At 38.1% G+C, this 6,470-nt stretch overlaps 1 pseudogene; it reads right to left on the bottom strand.

The window, feature by feature from the left end:
• On the bottom strand, positions 1-4,090 carry LOC104248842 (putative late blight resistance protein homolog R1B-14; annotated as a pseudogene).
• Between the last annotated feature and the right edge of the window lie 2,380 nt (positions 4,091-6,470).

Below are 6,470 nucleotides of genomic sequence, written 5' to 3'. Positions count from 1 at the left end.
TTCATAGGCAAACAAGTTTCTTCATTGAAAAGTATTCAGATCAGCTGACTGCAACAAAATATGGAACGCGTCATGCCTTGATTCTTTCCTGCAAAGAGGAGAATAAGTAAGGAGGAGACGTGTAGAAGATTGGTTTCTTCGCTTAAAGGAGTCTCTTTGTGGTCTTGAAAGAAATCACTAAATCATTCACAGTAGCCCATAAAATAGAGTACCAAAGGAGTCTCTATAAGATGGAATAACAGCATTTGATATTGCTATTCTCAATCTGGTCGAACCATTTACATGTTTCAATAACAAACACAAAAAGAACTGAATGCTCGATGTTGACATAAAGGCACTTAAATTCTATACTATAACAGAGCCCTGTTGCCCAATTTAATGTTTGATCAAAGTGCAATCCAGAATGCAAGTGAAAATTACTAGTTCATCATATATTTTCATCATTCCACGGATCATTACCTTGAGCTAATGAAATACAGAAATAGTCACACACAAAAAACAGGATTCTACTAAATGAAAGACATTATGCATGGAGATAGATGCAATCTTATTGAAAAATCTCTACAGATAATGATACCAGCACGAGATGAATTTGACTAACCTTTCACCTTCACTTTGTGGCCTTTGAATCAGCTTCAGTAAGAAATAGTGAGCTTGAATTTGATGCTTTCTGGAGTTTGCTTCTCTTTTCTCTTGCGTTCTATTTCTTTTGCAGAATCACCTGCTTTGCTTGTGTTGTCCAGCACCATCTCTTGAAGGTACTCTAAATCAGCCAGCTCCGGTGGCACCTTTGCAAGATTAAGACAGGAGACAAAAACAAGGTTCCTAAGCCTCGGGAAGGAACAATTTGATGCTTCCCATGATACGAGTTCTGCCCTTTCAATCCACAAGACTTGGAGTTTCCTAAAACCACCTGCCTCCATCTTCCAAGAATTCCCAGTGAAAGCATTTTCTTTCAACTTTAGGACCTCTAGACATTCCAGATGCCCCAACCTATTCGCCTCGTTCCACTCAAATCTTGTTTTTGATAGAGTTAACTTCTTCAGTTTGGGTAGATATACAAATAATGCTGAAGGAAGGTGAAGAGCTCTACTCAAATAATCATTCAGTAGTGTCAAACTTTCCAGGCGCTCTAGCACTCGAAAATTGCTGAATTCACCCTTGCTAGTTTCAAGAAAAGTTGCCATATTCCCTTTAATGCTCAATTTTTTGAGATTACTAGCCTTTGCAAGCACATCTTCCTTGCAGCTTTCTGGTGCAACCAGAGAAAGAGTTTGCAGACAAGAACTTGTAGAGGTAGTAGGTGGTGGAAAATTTGCAGGTTTGTTGGTGCGTAGATGGCGCAACCGTGACATGTTCCATATGCCAGCTTTTATATCAAGGGTGGGCTTTGGTGTATTAAGCACGAGAGTTTGTAAATTCCAGAAGTAACTAAAGAATTTTGAAAGTTCCTTGAAATCACCTGAGATAGCAATATACCTCGAGTGGAATAGCTGGTAAAATTCCCTGGGAATACAAATTTGAGGCATTCAATGTCCAAGACCCTGATAAGTGGAAATGCTTTGGGGATGAGTTGGACATCTATATTTGAGAGGTCAATTTGTTTATACTTTGAGGAAAAACATAAGAAAGATCTAACATGGTTTTCAGTTGTAGTTTTGGAGATAAAATTTGTCGGAACAGATGATTGAATAGACAATCGACGAGAAGTATTTGAGTTTTGTATAGAAGGACTATCTTGACCAGGTGTGAGTCATACTTATTGGAAAAGACTAAGTCTAGTAGCCTGCATAATGCAGAACTCATGTAACATGTCATGAACACGACATGCTTTTATTTGACCACTAGACCTCTTCGCAATCACCATCATTAAATTTCTATTTGCAAAGTCAATCAAATAATAATCTGCTATCTCCTCAATTTCGCTACCTGGCAAGTTAGACATTATGAGCCCCTCAGCAATCCAGAGGCGGATCAATTTCCAAGGGATATCAAAGCCTCGAGGAAAGGCACCAAAATACATGAAGCAAGCCTTTCTATCTTGAGGCAAATGATTGTAACTCAGTCCCACAATCTTCAAGCATCTCTTAAGGTTGTCTTGTTCTATTAGGTGTTTCCCCACATTTTCCTTAGCTACTCGCCAATCAATTTCGCTTGTACGGCCTCTTAAAGCTCCTGCAATTACCACAATTGTAAGTGGTACTCCACTACATTTTTCTACAATGCCTTCTCCATGTTCTACTAACTCAATAGGACAATGGCTATCGCCAAAAGCTCTCTTTTCCAACAGCTGGAAACTTTCCTTCTGATCTAGAAACTTCAGATAGTTACCGATCTAGCCACATGTACGTGTCGAGTGGTCATCATGATTCGGTGGCCTTTCTTGTTTTCTGGGAAAGCTGTCCTAACAAAATCTACAACACCTGTCTCCCACACATCGTCCAAGATGACGAGACATTTACCTCCGTTAGCCACGTGATAACGTATTTCCTCAGCTATTTCTGTCTCATTTTTATCTTGGAATTCTTCATTGCGTTTCGTGAACCCTTTCAAAATATTAATAAAGATGTCCCTTTTTATATATGACTGTCCGACGAAAACCCAAATGCAACTGAAAAATTCATATGGAATCTTAGGATCATTATAGATTTTTCTTGCCAGTGTGGTTTTACCAAGTCCAGGCATTCCCACAACAGGGACAACATCCAGATACCCTGATCCTTCAACAAGACGCTTGATCACTTTTTCCGCTTCCTCATCAAAGCCAACCACTTCGTTATTTTCCAATGTAGGTCCCTTTAGGATAATCAAATGAATTGTATTTAGAATGTTAGAGCAAAAAAGTCTTAATGTCGTGTAATGCTACCATAAGAAGAAACTCCATGTAAACATGTTGAACCGTTATGACCAAGACTATATAAGGAGTCAAATCACCCTTCCACAGCCGATGTGGAACTCAACAGAAAAGTAAACGAATAATGGGATAGCTATTGATAGCAATTTTGAACTACGAAATTGGTACTTTTTGAATTCATTTTTCTTGTGAATTTCAGTGGAACTTATTCCATATTTGATAAGCAAATGCTGTTATTTTGATTTAAAGAAATAATCCAGTTTGCAATCGGCTTCTTTCCAATATGTTTTCCTACGAATCGCCTTCCATAATTACAACAAAAAAATATGCAATTATATATAGTTTAAACCATCATTTACAAACTTTCACGGAGCATGTTAAAAAGCATGTGCCAACTGAAAGTTATTCATGATTTATGGATTAGTTCAGCATCTTATTTTTTTTAAGTTAAAAAGCAGCAAAAACTGTATGGAATTGAAACACCTCATAGGAGATGGAATGAATAGACAATAAAGAGTAACATTCTGTAGTTCTCTTACTCTCCCAATAAAGTCAATTTTTAATTTAAATCAACCAGGCCCAAACCAAATAAACCCCTACCGGGTCAACCCGACCCGATCCACCCCATAACCAACTGAGTTACCCCCCCTTCCCATTTTTCATTCTTCATTACCCCAAAACCCTAAAAAAACACCCGCTCCCCCTCTTCTTCTCCTTCCCCAAACAACCCATCCACCTTCACCTCCCATGGCTGCCCGCCCCCTCTCCCTTCATCTTCAACCAGCGAACCACCCCCCTTCTTCATCGTCCTCCAGCTGACCACCAACAGCCTCCTCACGTCCACCATGTCCATGGCTGCCCTCCCCATCGTCCCCTTCACCCCTCGTCCCAAACGACCATGGCTGCTTTCTCCTTCGTCTGCATCGACGACCAACACCCTAACCAGCCCCAACTCGCTTCTGAGCAACCACCAAGCCGGCGACAAAACGTTGCTTCTTCTTCTTCTTCATTTCCGCTACCTCGTCGACCTCCAGCAAACCAAACGCCCAAGCTCCCTTCGTGCAGCTTTACCGGCAGCTCGTCGACCAACGACCCGTCTTCAACCACCAGCAGCCCAGCCTCCCGTCTTTACCTTCTTCGTCGAGATCCAGCTCCACTGTCATGCCACTGCCTCTCCTCGTCTGCTGTTGCTCCACCAAGCAACCAAACAATCCGTCGGCAACCAGTGACCCCCATCGTCCTAAAATGACCCCTCCATCTCCAAGCCACAGCTGCTCACCCCAACTCCATCTCCAGGAAGTACGTCGAGGTCATGCATTCGAGGTCATGCTCAGTCATATGTTGAGGCAGTACGTCGAGGTTCCGTTCGAACCCGGACTTCAAACTAGTAGGTTTCTGTTCTCTTTTCTTTTAGTTTTCGTTCAGTGAATTCATATTCCGCTCCTTTTCTTCTTTCTATGATTGTGTTTGTGTTCCGATGGGTTGGTTTGAATTCGAACCCAGGTCTTTGTTTGTGTTAGAGATAATTCGTGTTCATTTTTGTTTGAAGTTCGTTAGTTTTTCATCAAGTGATTTAATGTCGAGTGTTTATGTGTTGGTCTTTAGTTTTTGATTTAGTTTGAATCATTCATCTTTGTTATGATGTTGTTTGATTTAGTTTGAGTTCAACTGATGTTGAGTTTAGTGATTTAAATCTACTTGTTTGTCCCGTTAAGTTCGGATATGAATCTGACTCTGTTGATAATTCATGAACATTGTCGATTAGGAGTTTATTTGGGCGAGTTTGTTATTCAGAGTTTGTTTGTTAATTGGATCGTTGATTAGGTGAATTGGTTATAGCTGATATGGTTTCGGTATAGATTGAAAGGGATGGGGGTAGAATGGTAATTTCAGTAGTTTCAGGGGCATTTTCGGGATTTTATGTTTTAAAAAATGATTAATTTGAGTGTTCTGTCCACTAAGTACTAATAATATTAAATTAATACATTTTTAATACATAGTGGGGGGCAAGACATATGGTAGTGGGCATTAATACATTGTTTAATATAGTGGGGGACAAAACATGCGATAGTGGGGAATAAGGGAATTAAATAAGGAAAAGATATGTGGTAGTGAGAACTAATATATTTGTTTAATATAGTGGGGGACAAAACATTAAGTAGTGAGATTCAAAAGGGGGATGGGGAGAAGATGGTGGGATTAATTTAAATGCTTCAAGTTTGGCTATAAAGAAGGAGAGGTTGACACAAGTTAAGGTCAGAATTTAAGGGTTAAATATTAACTGGTCTTTCAATCTAAAAAAGGTGATTAATTTAAGAACTAAAAATTGAAAGAGTGAGGTCTGGCTTTGATTACTGAAAATCAAAATTACTGTTGGTTTTTTTTGTTGAATTGAAGTTCTGAGTTTCTTTCCTTAAGAGTCTGAAAGACAGAGAGTCAGAGATCGATTGTCCTATTGCATTCCTGGTTCACTTTGTTTCTGCCCGTTGATTGTTGTTGGTATTTCTGGGCTTTCATTTGGTTTGTTCCTTGAGTTTGGTTTGTTATTTGTTATTGTTTCATTGGGGTGTTGCTGGAATTCTGCTGGTTTTATTAAACACTGTTACTGGGCTGTTCTGTTTCCGTTACTGTTGTTGTTGTTGCTGTGTTGTTGCTACTGCTCCTACTGATCCTTTTCTTCCTTTTCCTTGTGGTCCCTTTCCAGGTACACATTTCTGAGATTAGTACTGATGTGACTTCAAACTGCAAAAATGCTGAATAAAAAGGCTTAACAGATTACCTATTAAAGTGTGTTCAATTAATGTATTAGAATGTACATTAGGAAATATTGTATATGTTTATGCTCATCTTAGACATGTATTTACATTGTACAACTATACTGAAAATTGGACTGTACTTAGAACTATTCTAAGTAGTTTGAACTGTTTTCTATATGCCTATGGGTACATGAATTGATAGATAGTCATTACTGGAGATTATTTTGATTTAGTTTAATTAGTGAAGTATAACTCTGAATTCATGCAAACCGGAATAGAAATGAGTCAAAGCTTGTGAATTTTTAATCATGTTAGTAATGGAGATCTGTAAATATTAGGCAGAATAAAAAATGGCCAGTAATTTCGTAGAATCAGTAGGCCCACTATATTTTAAGTTAGGATCGTAGTAGTAATTGCTAAGATCATTAATCCAATAGGCATGAGTTGAGTTCAAACAAGATGAGTTAACGATTAAGTTTAACAAACTTTCGAATAAGCATTAGTGATTAAGGTTAATTCCAGTTTCAAATAGTTGTAAATAATTAATTCCAACGGTTTAATTCATCTAACAATGTGGATCTAAATTAGTTAGAGGATAATTGGTTTATTTTGGTAATATTATTTGTAAATTCCGTATTCTATTTATAATTTCAATTTTAGTAATATTCAATTATAGAATAAGGCATGAAACAATCTCCCTTTGTCTCGATTGCAATTTTCAGTTTGCATTTGTCTTAATCCGATAAATAAGTAGCGACCTTTTCAAGCATGTAATTAATTAGAATTTTTCTCTTTTTTAGAGACGAACTTAAAAGAAAAAATGTAATCACTTTAGGATTATCCTTTTAAAATAAACGAGA

The sequence above is a fragment of the Nicotiana sylvestris genome, chromosome 4 (assembly GCF_000393655.2).
Source record: "Nicotiana sylvestris chromosome 4, ASM39365v2, whole genome shotgun sequence".
Taxonomy (NCBI): domain Eukaryota; kingdom Viridiplantae; phylum Streptophyta; class Magnoliopsida; order Solanales; family Solanaceae; genus Nicotiana; species Nicotiana sylvestris.
The sequence above is the reverse complement of the archived record's forward strand: the minus strand, read 5'-3'. Positions and strand labels throughout refer to the sequence as shown.